General features: G+C 37.7%; 1 protein-coding gene across 50 annotated transcripts in view; it reads left to right on the top strand.

Annotated features, from left to right (window-relative positions):
- Nucleotides 1–17,629, top strand: part of ZBTB20 (zinc finger and BTB domain containing 20) — an 830,436-nt gene that overhangs the window by 678,164 nt on the left and 134,643 nt on the right. The window contains exon 1 of one of the 50 annotated variants that reach the window (XM_054682171.2): nucleotides 12,081–12,323. The exons of the other annotated variants lie outside the window; for them this stretch is intronic. The gene's annotated coding sequence lies outside the window, so the exon portion shown is untranslated. Of the gene's footprint in view, nucleotides 1–12,080; nucleotides 12,324–17,629 lie in introns of those variants that run through there. 50 annotated transcript variants of the gene reach the window in all.

The following is a 17,629-nucleotide window of genomic DNA, read 5'->3' as shown; positions in this document are numbered from 1 at the left end:
TAGCAACGCTTTATGGTATTAACTTATTTGCATCGCGTTTTAGTTATGTGGTATTTCTTTTCTCCCATGTTCTAAATATTAGGATTATTGCTTCTAATCTTTGTAGCTACTTTCTAGAGCTTAGGTCCTAGCAGAGTCCCTTGCTCACAGCAGGTGCTTATTAAATATATATTGAATTAAATTGGATTTATGTATTGATGGTTGCGCATTGCACATGTGTTGTGATTTGGGAGACCCAAAACATCCACCTGCCCAAACTATCTCTTCCATTTTCCAGGCCATAGTATCTTGCTTTGGGACGTTCTCTTGTACAAATGTGAGGAATTTCCACAAATTTAGTCTTTTGTTCCCAAGCTAAGTACACTATTGGCTGGGTAACATGTGAGTTCTGCTACTTGTTATCTCCTAAGAGGGAGCAAAGTCTTAAAAAAGAATAGGCCAAAGTTCAGATATGTTCTCATGGAGGCAACAGATAGGAAAAGGTCCATGAAAAAGACAGGATCACAGATAGGAACTTGGACTGTGCCACTTATTAGTTGTGTGCCTTGCTTGTCTCATCTGTAAAACTAGATGATAATAATAATGATGCCTACCTTAGATGTTATGAGAACAAAGTAACGGGGTGTGAAGTGCTTACAATAATATTAGGCACATTGTGTTAGTGAGGGTTGACTATTATTAGTTACATATGTCATACATATATGGGATATATATAGTGTATATGTACTCATATATTAAGTATACTCTTTCTCCCCTCACTGCATTCTTGAAATCTACATAGCTGCAACTAGATATTTGGATCACTTCCCTAGAGATCTAAGTATCTAGTCCTGGCCTGTAGACTCTGGTACTCCAGATGTGAGTTTCCTGCATATATATATATATATGCTTAAAACATAATGCACACACACAAATGTACATACATGTATTTGTTAATTATTGTCACAAAGGAAATCCTGGATACTCAGAGACCTTAAATGTCTGAAGATTGAGGATGTATAAGAGAAGAGATGAGACTCTGTCACACAGACCTGAGGTAAAGCTCAGCTCTGCCACAGGGAATACCTGTCTTTTATATTTGTATTAAAGATTAAATGGCCGTGTCATGAGCATAATCATCCTAACATTGGACATTGGATTTCCTTCTTTTGGTGATTCCTATCCCTTTCTTTTCTTTCTTTCTTTTTTTTTTTTTAAGACAGAATCTCACTCTGTCACTCAGGCTGGAGTGCAATGGTGCGATCTCGGCTCACTGCAACCTCCGGCTACTGGGTTCAAGCGATTCTCCTGCCTCAGACTCCTGAGTAGCTGGGATTACAGGCGTGTGCCACCATGCCTGGCTAATTTTTGTATTTTTAGTAGAAACGGGGTTTCATCATATTGGCCAGGCTGGTCTTGAATTCCTGACCTCAGGTGATCCACCCGCCTCGGCTTCCCAAAGTGCTGGGATTACAGGCATGAGCCACCGCACCTGGCCCCTATCCTTTTTCTGAACTACACATTTGTTTTCTTGACAAATTAGATTTCAGACTTTTGTTCTGGACCAAACTTAGAAGAAACAGGTGGTACTGTTTCAGAAAAATGGTGTCAGTACAAGCTAATGATTTCAAATTATTAATAATTTAATACAGTAGTGAAATGTTAAAATATGTACGAATTAATATGCACCAAGCCTAACAGAGAACAAACACTCACCAAACTGTAGCTAAATCCTTAATCTAGAACAAACTTACCAGTCAGACCAGGTTTTATAAAAAATAAAATATCTCCTACCTATGGAAATAATTAATTATATTACAGATTTTACAACTGGCTTTTTTTTTTTAAGTACAAGAATTTAGGTTTTTACCTAAAAACAAAACAGTCCTTTCCACTTAGTTCTATTTGAAGGGAGTGTGTGGGGGTTGGGGGAGAAGGAAAAACGAAGGGGAAAAAAAGTCTTGAGAACATCTACAAACTCCTGGATATTCAGAGCTGAAAGAAAAAGAACCTTGTAATGTACCTTCTTGCATTTAGTCCTGTTATTGTAGTGCTGTGATGTGGCACTCAATGCTCTAGGGGACCTAGAGCAAGTGTTACAAATGCAACCAAAAGTCTCATGAAAATGAGCCTCTTAACAGTGTGTGAGCTGGTCTGCAATGGCCTCAGGAAATCCCCCCAGCTATTCACGTCCTTTTTATCCACTACATTCTCTGACTCAAAGGGAAACCTCCCTTCACCTCCTTGACCAGAATTGAGCAGACATTGATTTGGTTACCTAGAGCTTTATTTATTCATTTATTAGTCTTTATCATTTGTATTCCACTAGAACAAAAGAATATATCTTTTCTTTGCATTAATCTAAGTTTAAAGATGTGCAAATGTGTTTGTGGGAGAGTGCATATTTATGTTTATGTAATTTTATGGGTAGCTGGCTTTAATTTAAAATATTTTCTGTCAAAACCGTAGTACATAGAGCCTCCCCATCACCATCATTGTGCAGAATGACTGTACTTGACACATAAGCTGAATTCCTAAAATTGTTTCACGTAAAGTGCGCCTTTTAAAAGAGATCATGTTTTTCTATTCACTTCTATAATTAGGTTAAGTGTCACATAGGAAAAATAAGTGGCCCAATGTATATGTTTTTTTAAAAAAATTAAGAATCACAACTTTCACCTCAGTGATAATGATGCATTTATCTATGGACACTTTATGTGCATAAATTGCCCCCCAAGAAAAGCCAATAAAAAGTGAATATAATTAAACAGCAGATAGTTTGAAAGCAAATGCTACTTGTAAACCACTGTACTGAAGGCAGCGGGAAATTTGGAGATGTGTAAATCAGGAATTGTCCTCAGGGAGCATATAGTCTAGTTAAGGATGCATAGCAGAAAAGGTAGAATTGTATACACAATTAAAGATTCAAATAGCAGTTCAATATATTCAGAGATATTCTTTGCACAATTATATTAATGACTTATGTTGAAATTATACCACGTAGTTAATTTCCCTTCCATTTTAGAGGACTTACTGAGTACCACATACTGTGACAACTATCTAAATAGCAGCAATGCATTATGAGCTCTTCACATGAATTCAACTTAGGCGAAATTCAATTTTGGTTAACAAAGTTTGGGCAATTCAAGCAATAATAATTTGTTTTGAGGTAGACTACATGTTCCTGTTCTTTTAAATGTTGATGCACAGTAGCTTTGTTACAGATTTCCTTCAGGAATGCTTGTTGAACTAGTGGACATTTCTAAGCAGATTTTTTTATATTAAGCAATCAAGAAAAAGCCTTTGAAGATATTTTCACTCCCTCAATACCAGCTTTGGATGCTATGTTTTCTTCAGTGTTATAGTACTGAATTTGTTCTTACTTAGGGAATATGTTCAAAGTTGAGTTGGCCAGAATGGAAACATTGTAAATTCTGCAGCAGTGTCTATTTCATGTATAAGCTAATCATGATCAAAATAGAGATCCTATAGGGACCTAAAGGAAATTAACATCCTTAGTTACCACCTTAGCTGTAACCTGACAAAGGGATTAATGTAAGTTCAGGGGGAAACCTTGGAGGCATATACAACTTAGATGTCTAAAAATATTCAAGCTACCGTACACAATATGTCTGTATATATCTTTACTCTCCTGCTAAAGAGTAAATAATAACAACATCAGTAACACCAACCAAATGAGATTCTTAGTTTACAAAGCATTTTGGATACATCATCCATTTTGATCTTCAGAACAATTTGTAAGATTGGTAAGGCACATATTATTCATATTTTACAAATGAAAAATCTATGAAATGTAAAAGGACAGATGACTTGCTTAAGGACACAGAGCTCTTAAAAGGTGCAGCTGCATCTCCTGATGCACCAGTGTGACTGGCTCAGAGGAAACAGCAACCCAAACAGAATCTTTGCTACACAACTGTCCTGCAAGGCACAGAGGGGTTGCCAAAAGGTGACGTGCAGACATTAGTCTTCAGAGGAAGGACGAGTCCTCAGGCCAAAAGGCATACGTCACTATTATTTCATGAAAGAAGGAAAAGACATGGTTAGCTCTCTTATGAGGTGGTTTTCTCCACATGTATAGAGCTGTTGAGAAATACTGCAAATTTTCATTACTCAGAGATTGGATAAAATTCTGATGATTTTCCATGAAAATCATAGTTGTGTCTAATCTGGTTGCATCTGAGTTCCCTTCAACCTACTAAGAGTTTGGACTTGAACCTCTAAAAAGATCTCAGTCCTGATCAGGACCATCCTTCCCACCTACCAGGATATATATATTTTCTATTGAAAAAATATGTGACCATAATCAATTGTTGAGCGAGCTCCCTGGAGCTTCTTACTTATTTGAGAATATGGTATGGAAATGCAAGAGATCATGGGCCACTTTACTAAAACTGAGTGTCATTGGAAATTGATAAAAAATTGTGGTTCTGAATCCCACAAGCCATAGACTTTCACTGGCATACAGAATTCAAAGCTGTCACTAAATTCTGCTACCTGATAAATAGAAAGGTAGACTTTCAAATCAAGAAATTTAGCACTTGGTTCTAGAGACTAATAATGCCAGCAGATCCTCCATTCAGCATCACACCCTTTAAACATCTACAGACTTCCAGCCTTTATTTTGGCCTGGAGAATTGGACATCTGGAGCTTCTTGAACTTTTTTTCAGTATTACTACCTGGGAGCCCTAGTTAATATGAAATATCAAGGCAATATCACCAACAATGTGGTCCTAGGATACTTGCAATCCAGATTGATGTTTCTTCTACAATAATAACCCTGAGGTTGTAAAGTGTTTTCATATGCGTGATCTTGTTAACTTCTACATTAACTTTTCACATAAAGCAATTTATTATTATTATTAATTATCATTATTTCCATCTTACAGATGAGACAAATAGACTAAGATCATAATCTAAAGTCACATAGCTGGCAAATGACAAAGTCACCATGACACCTAGATTAGCAGGTGATCTCACTCTGAGTCCAACGTGTTTTTTCATTAGCCTTGATGAGCCTCACAGATTTGTCCTATGACAATTGTTCTCGGCTAGGCTTTAGAATTACCTAAAGGGCTTGTTAAAATATACAGACTCAGACATCCACCTCTGAGCATCTGATTCAGTAGGTCTAGAATAAGACACAATAAGTTACGTGTCTAACAAGTTTCTAGGCAATGCGGATGCTGCTGGCCCAAGGACTACTCTTTTAGGAGCACTATCCTATAGAATGTATGCAGTAACTGAATGGCAATGATACACTATGGCAAAAGAGTCTTATTAAAGTTTGGATAGGGGCTGGGTGCAGTGGCTCACACCTGTAATCCAGCACTTTAGGAGGCCCAAGTGGGAGGACCATTTGAGACCAGGAGTTTGAGACCAGCCTGAGCAACATAGCAAAACCTCATCACTACAAAAATTTAAAAATTAGCCTGGCATGGTGGCACACACCTGTGGTCACACCCAGCTACTCTGGATGCTGAGGCTGGAGGATTCCTTGAGCTCAGGTGGTTGAGGTTGCAGTGAGCTGTGATCACACCACCAGTGCACTCCAGCCTCGGTGACAGAGCAAGACCCTGTCTCAAAAAAAAAGAGGGGGGGAGAGGAGATTGTTTTGTTTTGTTTTTTGCCTAAGCTGCCTCATGCTTCTTTTTTCTGACCTCTGTTAAGAAAGCTTAGAAAAAAATGTGGGGTGGGGGTCTAGCAAGAGAGCACTCACTTCTGAATGAGTTCAGGTCTCTGGCACTCAAGAAATGGACACTGAAACCCTTCTCTTTGCTTCTAACTAGAACTACTGTTGTAGATTAACTTGGAGATACAATTGCCAAACCACCAGTGAAGAGTTACCATAAGACAGGAGGTGGGCAAATGTGATTAGATGGATCTGCAGCCAACTGATCAATTAACCAATAATCATTAGATTGATTGCTTTATGTCAACTTAGAAGGAAGCTCTTAGTGTCAGGAGAAAAGACCCTCCTTGACTTATCCTAGTCAATATTTTTCTGAAGACTGGTAAGGGTTCTTGTATCACAAGCTCAGTTTGAACCAGTAAGGTAATATATCTGCTAAAATAATTTTTTAAAGAGCTAAGAAATATTTCAACTGTGTTGAAAGATTATGTCCAGATCAAGGTAGCTGATGGTCCCTGTGTTAATTTCCTATGGCTGTTATAACAAATTACCACAAGCTTGGTGGTTTAAAACAATGCAAATGTATTCTCTTACAGTTCTGAAACCAGAAGTCTCAAATCAGTTTCACTGTACTAAAGTAAAGGTGTTGGGAGGGCTGGTTCCTTTTAGCGGCTATAAAGGAGAATCCATTTATTTGCCTTTTCTATCTTTTGGAGGACCCTGCACTCCTTGGTGCATGACCCCTTCTTCAAATAACCCCAACCTCTTGTTTCTGTCATCACATCTGCTAACTCTGATCCTCCTGCCTCTCTCTTATAAGAACCTTTGTGATTACAGTTAGAGTGCACCTAGAAAATCCAGGATAATCTCCTCATTTTAATAGCCTTAATTTAATCATATTTGCAAGACCCCTTTGCCACGTAAGGTAACATTCAAAGGTTCTGGGGATTAGGACATGGATATCTTTTGAGGGGGGCCATTCTTCAGCCTACTATAGTTCCTTTGTAGTGTGTTAACAGACTACATTAGGAATATTGTACCCCTTTATCAGCACCAGAATTTAAGAGTTCCGTCAGTAAAATATGTCCAAAAAAGAGGGTATCTGGAGTCAAGAGTATAAAAGCCATCTTTCAAAGTATGAGTGAGAAGAGTGTGGAACCAGGGACAGACAGACTGGGTTCCAGCACTAGTTCACTTCTACCAAGTTTTTTTTACCTTAAGCTTGTCAGATAAAATATCTCTGCCACTCAGCTCTTCTCTGTAAACTGAGAGAACCAGAGAATTTCCTAAATACCTTCTGCTTGTATAAAATCTGTCAGGCTGTTCCTAAATGGCATTTAAAAACCAAGTGCTTACTATCTCTAATATTCAGGATAAATCTTGTCCACTTTTCTTTTGAATTCAAAATTCACCTAAATTTTGAATTTAGAACGTGTTTTCTAAGTACTTCTTGCTATAAAAATAGTGGCGATACTATGAAAATAACCAAAACAAGTGCTTTTCACTAGCTAATTCTTAAATACTATACCCTCCAATATGATTTTCTGAACATCAAATCACTAATCTTAGGATAAAGTATGCCCCTTTTACATGTTGAAAACTTGACACACAGAGAGAAAAATTTGTATTTACTCATGAAGAACAAAGGGAATTAAAATTTGTTGCTTCCAGCTTTTCTGGGAGATCATCTACCACCATGGCAGGTGTGATGCTGGACAATACATTAAATATACAAGGTAGAATGGAAAGACCTTGTCCTGGAAGAGCTCAGTCTTAAGGAATGAGTAACTAACCAGAGGGCAGTCACTGAGAGACTGCTATCATTATTACAGGGGTCAAACAGGTGGGAAAGGGCTGTTTTATATATTTATTGTGGCTTGTTCTCAGATAAGAGCATGGGACTTGACCACTGGTTCTCAAAAGGAAATATGGACTAGTTTGATACAAATCTCTCTATAGCGTGAGGGTTATCTTATGAACACCAACTTTAAATGATATTTTACAGAGCGCTACAAAAAATAACTTGGAGGAAGTTTATAAGAAGGAAGGCTTCAAGAGCTGAACCAGAAAAAAGGTGCTTGAAAGTAAATCAAATTATGAGATACGTTGAATTATGGCATTTATTATTATGTGCAGAATGTGCATGGAATTTTGAACTAAAAGCTGAAGAAGCAAAGATCTAGAAACCTTCATGCATAGTAAATAAATTAACCCTTTATTCTCTTATTTTCCACACTCCCTATATTTGATGACTTATTCATACAAATGTACACTAAAAAGGCCTAATAAACTATGGTCTACCATGGGTGCATTTACCTATTTGTGTACATGTTTTAAGCGTATTTTTCTGGGAGTGTTTCTTTAGTATAATGCAGGCACAGTATTTCAAAGGCCAAGAATTCTTTGGAAAAAGGAAAAGGAGTTGTGTCTGTTTATGACTGTCAAACTTTCCTAAGCTTATTAAATTAGGATATGTTGTCCTTTTCTTTTATAATTTGAAGATTATTCTAGTGACATGTTTGGAGATAAAAAAAAAACCTGTCAAGTAAGTCAGAGCTAATAAATGGGTTAATAATTCACTGAAAACCCATACGTTCAGTATGCTCTACCACTCAGGACTTAGTCTCATTTTCTACTCTAAAATATCGGAGTTTTCATTGGTATTTTTTTATACTGGAAACTACATAGTGTAAGAAAATCAGCTTATCATGAGCAGGTCATCAGCTCTGGAAATATCTGCCCATGAGAAAAAAATGTGATTGGAATTCTGTCACCAAGGAAATGTTTTAAAAATCTGTTTATTTCATTGCCAAACAAAAAGCTTCAACTAGTTATCTTTATTTTACAATGACTTTAATTATTTTGCCCATTCATTTATTACATAGCTACTATACACTGATCATTTAGAAAAAAAAGCACCCTAAATGATTATGCAAACCTTAAATATAACTATATGTTTGTGTGTATTCATATGCTTTTTTAAAGAGCACATTTGTGACAGGAAGTGAAGAATGGCATAGTCGGGGGAAAATTAAAGAGACACGATGTAATTATCCGAACTGGAATTAAGCCAATTAATAACCCTTGTGCTAACACTATCCTCAAAGTGCTGAAAATGCCGTCAGATATTTAAATGCCCTGGGTGGTCATGGTCAGCACTCTTCCCTTCATCCATTTTCAGCACCATGCAGGGACAAGGCTCACCCTGGTTTCTGACAAAGGACTACACCTGAAGTGAGCTACAGAAGAAGGACAGATTCTATAATTCGAAAACAAGATTCTCTCAAGTGGTTGTGCACAGATTATTACTGATCTCCAATGAAATAAAAATTCTAGTGTTTTTTTATTTGCTTATTCATTCAACACACATTGACTGAATACCTACTGTGTGCCAGTTTAGTACCATGGCTGAGAATGCAGGCTTTAAAATCAGATTGGCTGGATTTAATTCCCAGCTCCTCACTTACTAGGCGTGTGATCTTGAGCAAGTTACACAATCTTTCTATACCTCAGTTTTCTTTTCTATGAAATGCGGATATTGGTAGTACCTCATTCATAGGATTCTTGTTATGCTAAAGTATGATTTTAAAATGTAAAGTCCTTAGCAGACTGCTTAGGGCAAGCCAATTAGTAATATGTTGGCCATCGTTATTATTATGAGCCAGGAAATATAGTAAAATCTGGGAACAAAGAAATAATACAACTCAGATGACCTAACATCCTTGAAGTTTAGATTTTAGGAATTTAGTTCTAAACTTTATAATCTCTACTGCCAATCCTTTCTAGTAGAGATCTGTATATTAGATCCTTGCTTTGCTATATGCTTTCATGTCTTGAACCTACATGCTTTGAATATAACACACTCAGCACATCCATAATATACACTTTTGTTTACACACCTTCCTCCATAATAACTACCGTGTAATGACTAGCTGTGTACTTTATATGTTTCCTCATGTCATCCTTAAGACAACTCTATGGGACCAATATCATCACCTTTTACAGAAAGGAAAACTGAGGCTTTCAGAGTAGCTGTGACTTTTGCAGTGTTATATATAAATATGTGTTTGCTCCAAAGCTCTTGTTCTTTTTTCTCAGTTCACCAACAGACATTTACTAAGCACTCCACTGCTTTCTTCTGGGCTCTGGCCTATCAGGCATTTTGGGGCTTGCCAAAGGATCTGCCATTATCAAAATCACTGATTCCTTCCCCCTTTCCAAATCAGTCAACTGTAGGCCGTGTGTTTTAGGCATGGCATAGCAGCCATTGTTAAAGAGGTTGGTGTGCAAATAAACTAAATTACTCTGGCTATGACTTCTCTCAGATTACTTGTCTTTGAGTGGGCTCCCACGTGCCTGACATTTCTTTCGGTTTTCTTCTTTCTCCCTAAGTAGCAATGTTGTTGCTGAAGCATGACTGAGAGATAGTTTTTGGTTTCATACACATCCTGAGTCTTGTTTTAGGGCAAGAAACTTAATCTCTCCAGAAACATCTGATGGCACTGTTCTCTTCATAAGCACCTCTTTCACCATTTAAAAACTGGACCTTCAATTACCCATTGTCAAAAGGGAATCCTTAGTGAACATGATCATATGTGTCCCGAAAAAGATACCATCACTTTCATGGGCGGAAAATATAGTTTCCCCTTTTTAGTAGCTCATTTTCAATTGAAATATATTGGAAAGGTTGTACATACCTAATTCTCCAGGTGGAAAATCTCATCAGTGCTTTAAAACTGCATAGTATGCTGAAAGACTCAATCTCTTTCACCCACAATGTGCCTATATTTTAGAAACGAGATGTATGAGAAAAACCACATCTTCTCACGTGGTGATATATAGCAGATGATGTTCATAGAGCGAATTGTAAATTCAGGGTGAGGTCTTTGTAGATCAAACCACTAGCCTTCATTAGCTTGAAAATGTGACACAAGTTATATCTTGGTGAGACGAGGCCTCTACATTATTATATTTTTCTGCTTTTCTCCTAGAATGAATTAAAGACTTAAATCCCTTTTTCCTAGCATTCAAAATGGTCTCTCTCTCTCTCTATATATATATATATACATAAACACACATATATATAAAGTGGAAATGTATTTATATATGTAATTATATTTCCATTTGGCTATTTAAACATTTTGAGAAATTGGAGGTTTGTGCACTAACTATATAGGTGGAGTAATCTTCTTATTTGGGAGGCAAGGGTGATTTTCATACCTGTTGGGCCAGATCTTCAAAGAATACTCTAGGTTAGCTGGTGTGGTGGAAAGAACACTGGCCTGGTGGGCTCCTGGAGTCCTAGTGTCTAGTGTTGACTCTGGGCCTCAGTTTCCTCTCTACTAAATTGGGAGGGGGAGATATTGATCTCTGGGGCTTTTTCTAGCTCTGTATTCTCTGGGTCTGCAAATCGCCTTCAGTGTCTGCCTTGCCAGCTCTGTTTGTCACAAAGATTAATCCATTTTAACTGTACCTTGGAGTGCACCCGGGAGAGGAGGATGGATGGATTGTTTTGTACCTAATATTGCATCAGAACTTTTGCCTTTTTAGATGAGATCGTGCCGTGCCTAAAATCTGTCTGCCTATCTGCCCACTGACTTTGTCTGTGCTGATCTCTTGCCACGGTGCCTCTTCTTCCAGCATCCATCTCCCTCCAAGATCTAGATTCGGCATCTGACTGTACCTGTCTTGTTCTCTGCAGCATCTGTCTGCTACACTCCTAGACCATCGTTAATAAACTTTCACACATTACACGAAAACCCCTAATATGTTGGCACCTGCACATAAATATCTATGGTTCATAAAACTAGAGGAGAAAACTCCATTTTTTAAAGACCTCTATCTAGTGCCATTTGTATTTGCACTTTTTGTTTAGTTGTAAGTTTTAATAGTTCCCCCTTTGAGGATTTGTCAGTACGAGCAGTATTGCTTATCAGAACACACCAACAGTCTTTTTGTAATATTCGCTTTTCCCCTTTGGTTCAGCCGAGCCTGCTGACAGATCATTCAAATTCAATTGTTTTATGTCTAAGCCGAACAGCTAATTAAAGTAGGGATGATTAACCTGACTGGCAGTGCCGCTCTCCCTCTCGCGCTCTCTCTCCTTCTCCTTTTCTCTCTCTCTCCCTCCTGTTCCAATCAGTCTTTTTCTCACACACTCTCTCTCTCCGTCTCTCCTCTCTCTCCCTCTCTCTCTCTCTCTCTCTCCCCCCCTCTCTCTCTCTTCCCCCTCTCTCTTCCTCTCTCTCAGTCTCTCTCTCCCTCCCTCGGTTGGTGTCTCTCTCTCTCTCTCTCTCTCTCTGTCTCTTGCTCTACTGTTTTTTTTTCCTCTCTCTCTCTCCTAAACGTGGTCTGCTTGCTGATGGCAGAATGGCACTCGGAGATTTGTGCATTGTGTCTGGTTTCCTACGGGCAGGCTGACCCAGTGCCTCCAGGGACTTATCAATAGACCACTCAGAAGAGACACAGACAGGAGAGAGGAGGAGGGGTGGGGGGAGAGAGAGAGAATCAATATCAAGAATAGAAGGAGCTCCGAAGCCATTTTTTTTTTAAAGAAGTATCGGGACTTGGGAGAGGGTGACAAAGAAGGTTTTTCAAAGAGGCAGTGGAGGAGGTTCTAATAAATTTGGAAGGAAACAGTTCCCTGTCTTGGGAAAAGGAGAACTCCTGACTGATTAGCATTCACACCAGGTATGAGATGTTCGCTACCCCTTATCACTGTGTCGCAACCGAGATGGAAAAGCCTTTTTTTTTTTTTTTAGGAGACCGAGGGAGCATGTATTTTGCTGTGTTTGTTGTTGGGGGGTAAGAGGGGCGGCGTGAGAAGCTGTGGGCATTTGTGTATGAGAGCAGAAAGAATGGAAGCAGTACAACGGGGGGTGGGAAAGAGTATGGAGTATGTTACTGTCTTCCCTGTCTTTGTGCACCCCTGGGGGGTTACCCAAGTTCATTTCTAGCAGGTGGATTTAGACGGGAGTTACTTAACGCTTGACCGCCAGTTTTGAAAAAAAAGAAAGAAAAAAACGCTGCTTCCTATGTCTATTAAAGGAAGCTCCAATTTCTCTCTCTCTCTCTCTCTCTCTCTCTCTCTCCCCCTTCTCTTTTCCTCTCTCTTCCTCTCTCTCTTCCTCTCTCTCTGCCCCCCCATCCCTCTTCCCCTCTCTCCCTCTCCCTCTCTCTTCTTTTTTTCCTCTTCTAACCAGACAGCGGGAGGGTTTCTGGCTCCCAGCCAGCCCAAAAGCCTCTAAGTGTTTTGCACTTGTTTCAGGGAGTAGCTGCCCGGGGATTTTTCAGCATTTTCACTAGAGAACAAAGAGTTCTTTACAAAGGGAAGGGTGGGGGGGGGGGGAGTGAGCTTAATGTCTGATATATGTTTTTCTATTTTTATTAGTTTTTCGCCTAAAAAGAAAGAGACAGGAACAGAACATTCACTCTATAAAGACACAAAGACATTCAAAAGAAATCCAGTTATCTTTTCTCCCCATCATCCCAATATATACATATATGTACATGAAAAAATTAAAAAGAAAAAGACTAATTAAGTTGCATATGTTGCTCTTTTCTCCTCTTTTAATCTTTCCAAATCCAACTGTTCTTATGCTCACTTTATGCTATTTTTTTTCTACTCACAATAAAAGTTGTTCAGGATGCATCTTCTCTTATCATGTCTTTACCCTTTCTGGGTCGCCAAAATCTTGTGGAAGAAAGAACAAAAGTCCATCAAATAATCAATTCGGTGACTAGAACATCTTCTACTTTTGCCACTTGGGTAAAAAGTTAATTATGGAATTTGGGTTCCCAAAATACCAATGGGGTACATCAGTTCATTCGATCTCACAAGTTTTTGCATCCATCTGTTTAAAAGGTACCACTTGTGTCACTTGTCAGTTATTAAGAAAAGGTAGTAAGGGAGCAGATATTTGTATTTTATTTTTGTTTCTAATTATGTAAATGACAAAACCCCCAGAGAGATTTCTTGCCCCTTCTATGATACACTAGTTCAAGCAAAATATAGTCTAGATGGAGATTTTGTCAACGATTCTGATTGCCACGTAGCTTTGTGTTCTCCATTTCAATTTTTGCCTATGCATGTATATTTTTACCATGAATTTGTGTTGTAGCAAACATTTCAGAATGCTTATCATTTTCAAATTAATGCTCCAACAAAAGAAAAAAGAAATCAGATGTGAGCTGTGTGTGTAAAATGTAGTAAACAATTTTATCTTTTATATATGCTGTACATTTATATCTTTATGCTAATATCCTGGATTTGTAAACCCAAGATAATGTTTTCTTTCTGAAAGTTCTCCTCTTAATGCATTTATATGTTGATTGTCACTTAGAAATCTTTTTAAGGTACATTATAGACACAAAACTAAACAAGGGGAACAATTCTCAAGCTCTACAAAAATCCTTAAATATATATTATGTACCGTTCCTAACTACAGATAACTGTTTTGCTAAGTAGAAAACAGCTACAACAGTTGTTTCAAGAATCAGAAACTCTTTTCTTTTTTTTTTCTATTAACTGAAAATAAAATCTATTCATATCCCTGGGGAGGGAAAATGTAGGGGAAAATATAGATATATACATTTTCCATAATTATAGAATGCATTTATGTAAGTGCTTCTTAAGGGTGTAATACATATCAGGGCAGAGTGTGATGCTTCATCAAAAAACCCTCCTGGCTTGGAGGTGTGAGTGCCTTATGTTTGAAGTAACTTGATAACAAGGAGTCTTTTCGGGAAACCTTACTATGTATGTGTTGCCTCAGTAATGATCCTCAGATAAAAAACAAGTACTAGGTGGCCAGTGTTAGCACTTGAACTCACTGAAAGATATTAGAAGTAGGGGAACTTTTGGCAAATCCAGAATTTTCCAGGGTAACTCACTTCTTACACTTACATGTTTTCTTTAGGAATATTCTTGAATTGCTTTCAGACTTTTCTGTATTTTTGTAGAATTTTTTAATGCTTTTAATAGTGCTTAAGGAGAAAAATACTTTTAAAAAGAATGTCATCCAAATAAGAGAAACTCAGTCTTTAAAAAGTTTTATATTGAAGACAAGAGTTGTTTTGGTTTTGCTTTTTTCCTTTTTGCTTGTGTTTTATTTTTTCTCCCTCAATTCTCTTGTTGCTGTGGGCTGTTGTCCCTGCATTTTTAATTTTTCATTTGGTACCCCCCCCTTTTTTTTCTTTTTTCTTTTTCTTTTTGGTCTGTTTTTGATGTGACCAAGGGGGTCTTTGAAAGGGGCAGAGGGACTGGGATAACAGGCTGTTACTGAAAGCTGCACTAGCTCTTCTTGATCCCAACTCAGGCAGCTCCTATCAGCTAGTTGTGCCGCCAAGAGTACAGTGACAGGTGATAGCTGTCATTCTGGGATTCTTCGTGGATCTGACCTGAGAGTAACACATTCACAGTCGAGGAGAAAAGGGAAAAAAAATAGAGGAGGAGGAAAGAAAAGCTCTTTGAGCTGGAATACACTGGCCCTTTCTTCCTGTAGGCAATCCGCTCCAGTTCTTGGCGACGTGTCCTGCACTATCAGATATCATATGACTTTTTATTTAGATTCCTTTTCGGAGAATGGCCTGTTAGGACTCTGTTTGTTTTCTTTTATTTAATTTCCTTCTCCCCTCACCCACTAGTTTTGCGTATCTGTGTGTGTCAGAGCGTGTGTGCGCACATGCATATGTGTGTGCAATTTTTATCTTTGTTTTTGTTCTGTTGATCTGATGCTTTATTTAAAGACAAAGCTTTAATTATTTCAGTATACTGGTTTAATTATTTGCCAAAAAGAAACCTCATTCTAGGCTTTTTGGGGGGTCCATTTTTAAACACATCCATTAACACATGAGGCTGGAGATCCTACATGCTTGTTGGTCTGCCCTTGGCCCACTCCCTCACCTTAATTTAACCCTCCCCTTCATCAGCATGCACAGCAGTATAAGTTAGGAAACACCTGTGCTGAGTTGAGAGAGAAATAAAAGTAGAAGCAACTTCTTCAAATTTGCACTCCTAGTTTCACTTTAATAAACTTTTTTTAATCGTTGATTTTTTTTTTTTTTTTTTTTTTTTGGCATCCTCTGTTAAGCTTGAAAGCATCAGAGATAGTGAACGATGTGTCTGTGGAGCTTTTGTGAGGCCAGCTGAGCACCCTTGGAAAGTAGAGCAGGAGCTGAAATTCATTCAGAGACTTAAGAATTAAGTAAGAGATTTAAATAAGATCTGTGAGATCTGCGAGCTGTTCAGGGTTTGGTGATAGATGGTAAAATGGAATGCTTAGGGATATTCAAGGAAGAGAAAGAAATTTTCAACCAGGAACGAAACAGGCATTTCTACTGCAATTCATACTTTAAAAACCTTCTTTTATCAAATTTTTATTTTATATATCTCAAAATTTAATCAATTGGTATGATTGCCTTCTTTTCCACGCTTGCTATGAAAAACAGATGAATTGTGCCGATGTTATTACTGGGTTTCTCCTAAATTTTTGTTGTATTTCTTTTTCGGCTTTAGAGAGTTCTGATTTTAGTTAGCAAAAGAAAAATAAAACTTCTCTAGTATGCATATGGTTGTATACACATTATTCTTATCTACGTATAATATATCCTGTTTGTATCAGGATATAATTTTTGTATAGTTACATGCAAGACTGCCTTGAAAGTTCAGATGACCATTACATTCTTTAAACCCATAGTTTTTAGTTTCTTGTTAGTTTCTCTAAAATTATTTTTTACAGACCTTAAATTTGTAATGCCTTATCATAGCCAGAGGTGAATTTTGTTGAAACTTGGAGAAAAATTTATTCCACCCCTTTAAGCGTACCCAAAAGGGAAGAGAGAACTATTTTTCGTTCAACAAAAAATTTTAAAAGCCTTTTTTCCTTCAGCGGAAAACTCCAAAACAGCTTTGTCTCAGAACGTTAAACTTGGCATGGATAAAAAAATGTGAGTTTTGCTTTGTTTGAGGAAATTTGTTTTTGAAACAACAATGTTATAAATATTTTTAAATTGCCTGCTGAGCATGCGCTGTATCTGACTTTATTCATAGTTTTAAACACACACCAAAGTGCAGTCTTCTGAATGGCCACAGGTAAGGCTGTTGGTTTGTATGATCTTTCGCAGAGGCACCTTCTGTGAGTCTACTCAGTTTTCCAGAAGGGAAAAAGGCGAGAGCTGAGTTTAGACCTGGACACCTTTCTAAATATCTTAGAGCAAAAGTAAATTGCCCCATTAAGGCTTGCACATTACACTTAGGGTAAGTACTATTCAACTTTCCTTTTTATAGGAGTTGCCTGCCTTAACTTTTCAGCTTAATACGAGCAGCGTAAATTAAGAAAAAAAATTAACTCAATCAGATATTTCACTGAAATAGAAAATTTGCAGATTTTAAAGGGTATCTATTGTGCATAAATTTGGGGATACGAGAATTTGCCGGTGAAATGATAGCAGCTCTGTGCTTACAGAGCAAAGATGTGCTAGTCTGAACATGCCTGATCTCATCTGGAATCGAAAGCTAAATCTAGGTGGGCCTGTAATAATACCAGAAAAGGAACACATGTATCTTTTGTGCAACCTTTTTTTTTTTTTTTTTAAAGCTAGGCTTCCAAAGGGAATGACAAAGAAGCAGGTTCTCCTCTTGCTTAATAAGTAGTCATAGTTTGCCTCTGGAGATATGTATTTCCAGTTGTTTTAGTTGTTTTGTTTTGTTTTGTTTTGTTGTTGTCATCGCTATCGAAGAATATTCTTTCCTGTCAGTGATTATTAACACTTTCCATTTTTCAGAATGCTTTAACTCTGTTTGATGCTTCCTCACTTGGTTACCTTTCTCAAGTCTGCGATGACCCTCTCAGGCTTTGCCATTCTTATCGATTCTTACCAGAATGTACTTACTCATTAGCTGTTTTGTTATAGTTATGGTGGAGATAATCTTGTTTTTCAGGCTTTTATAACTAACCAAACAAATTACCTTTTGAGATGAAATTTCTTATAGTTAT

This window comes from Pan troglodytes, chromosome 2, assembly GCF_028858775.2.
Source record: "Pan troglodytes isolate AG18354 chromosome 2, NHGRI_mPanTro3-v2.0_pri, whole genome shotgun sequence".
NCBI lineage: Eukaryota > Metazoa > Chordata > Mammalia > Primates > Hominidae > Pan > Pan troglodytes.
Note: the sequence above shows the minus strand (reverse complement) of the source record. Positions and strands in the feature narration are given on the sequence as shown.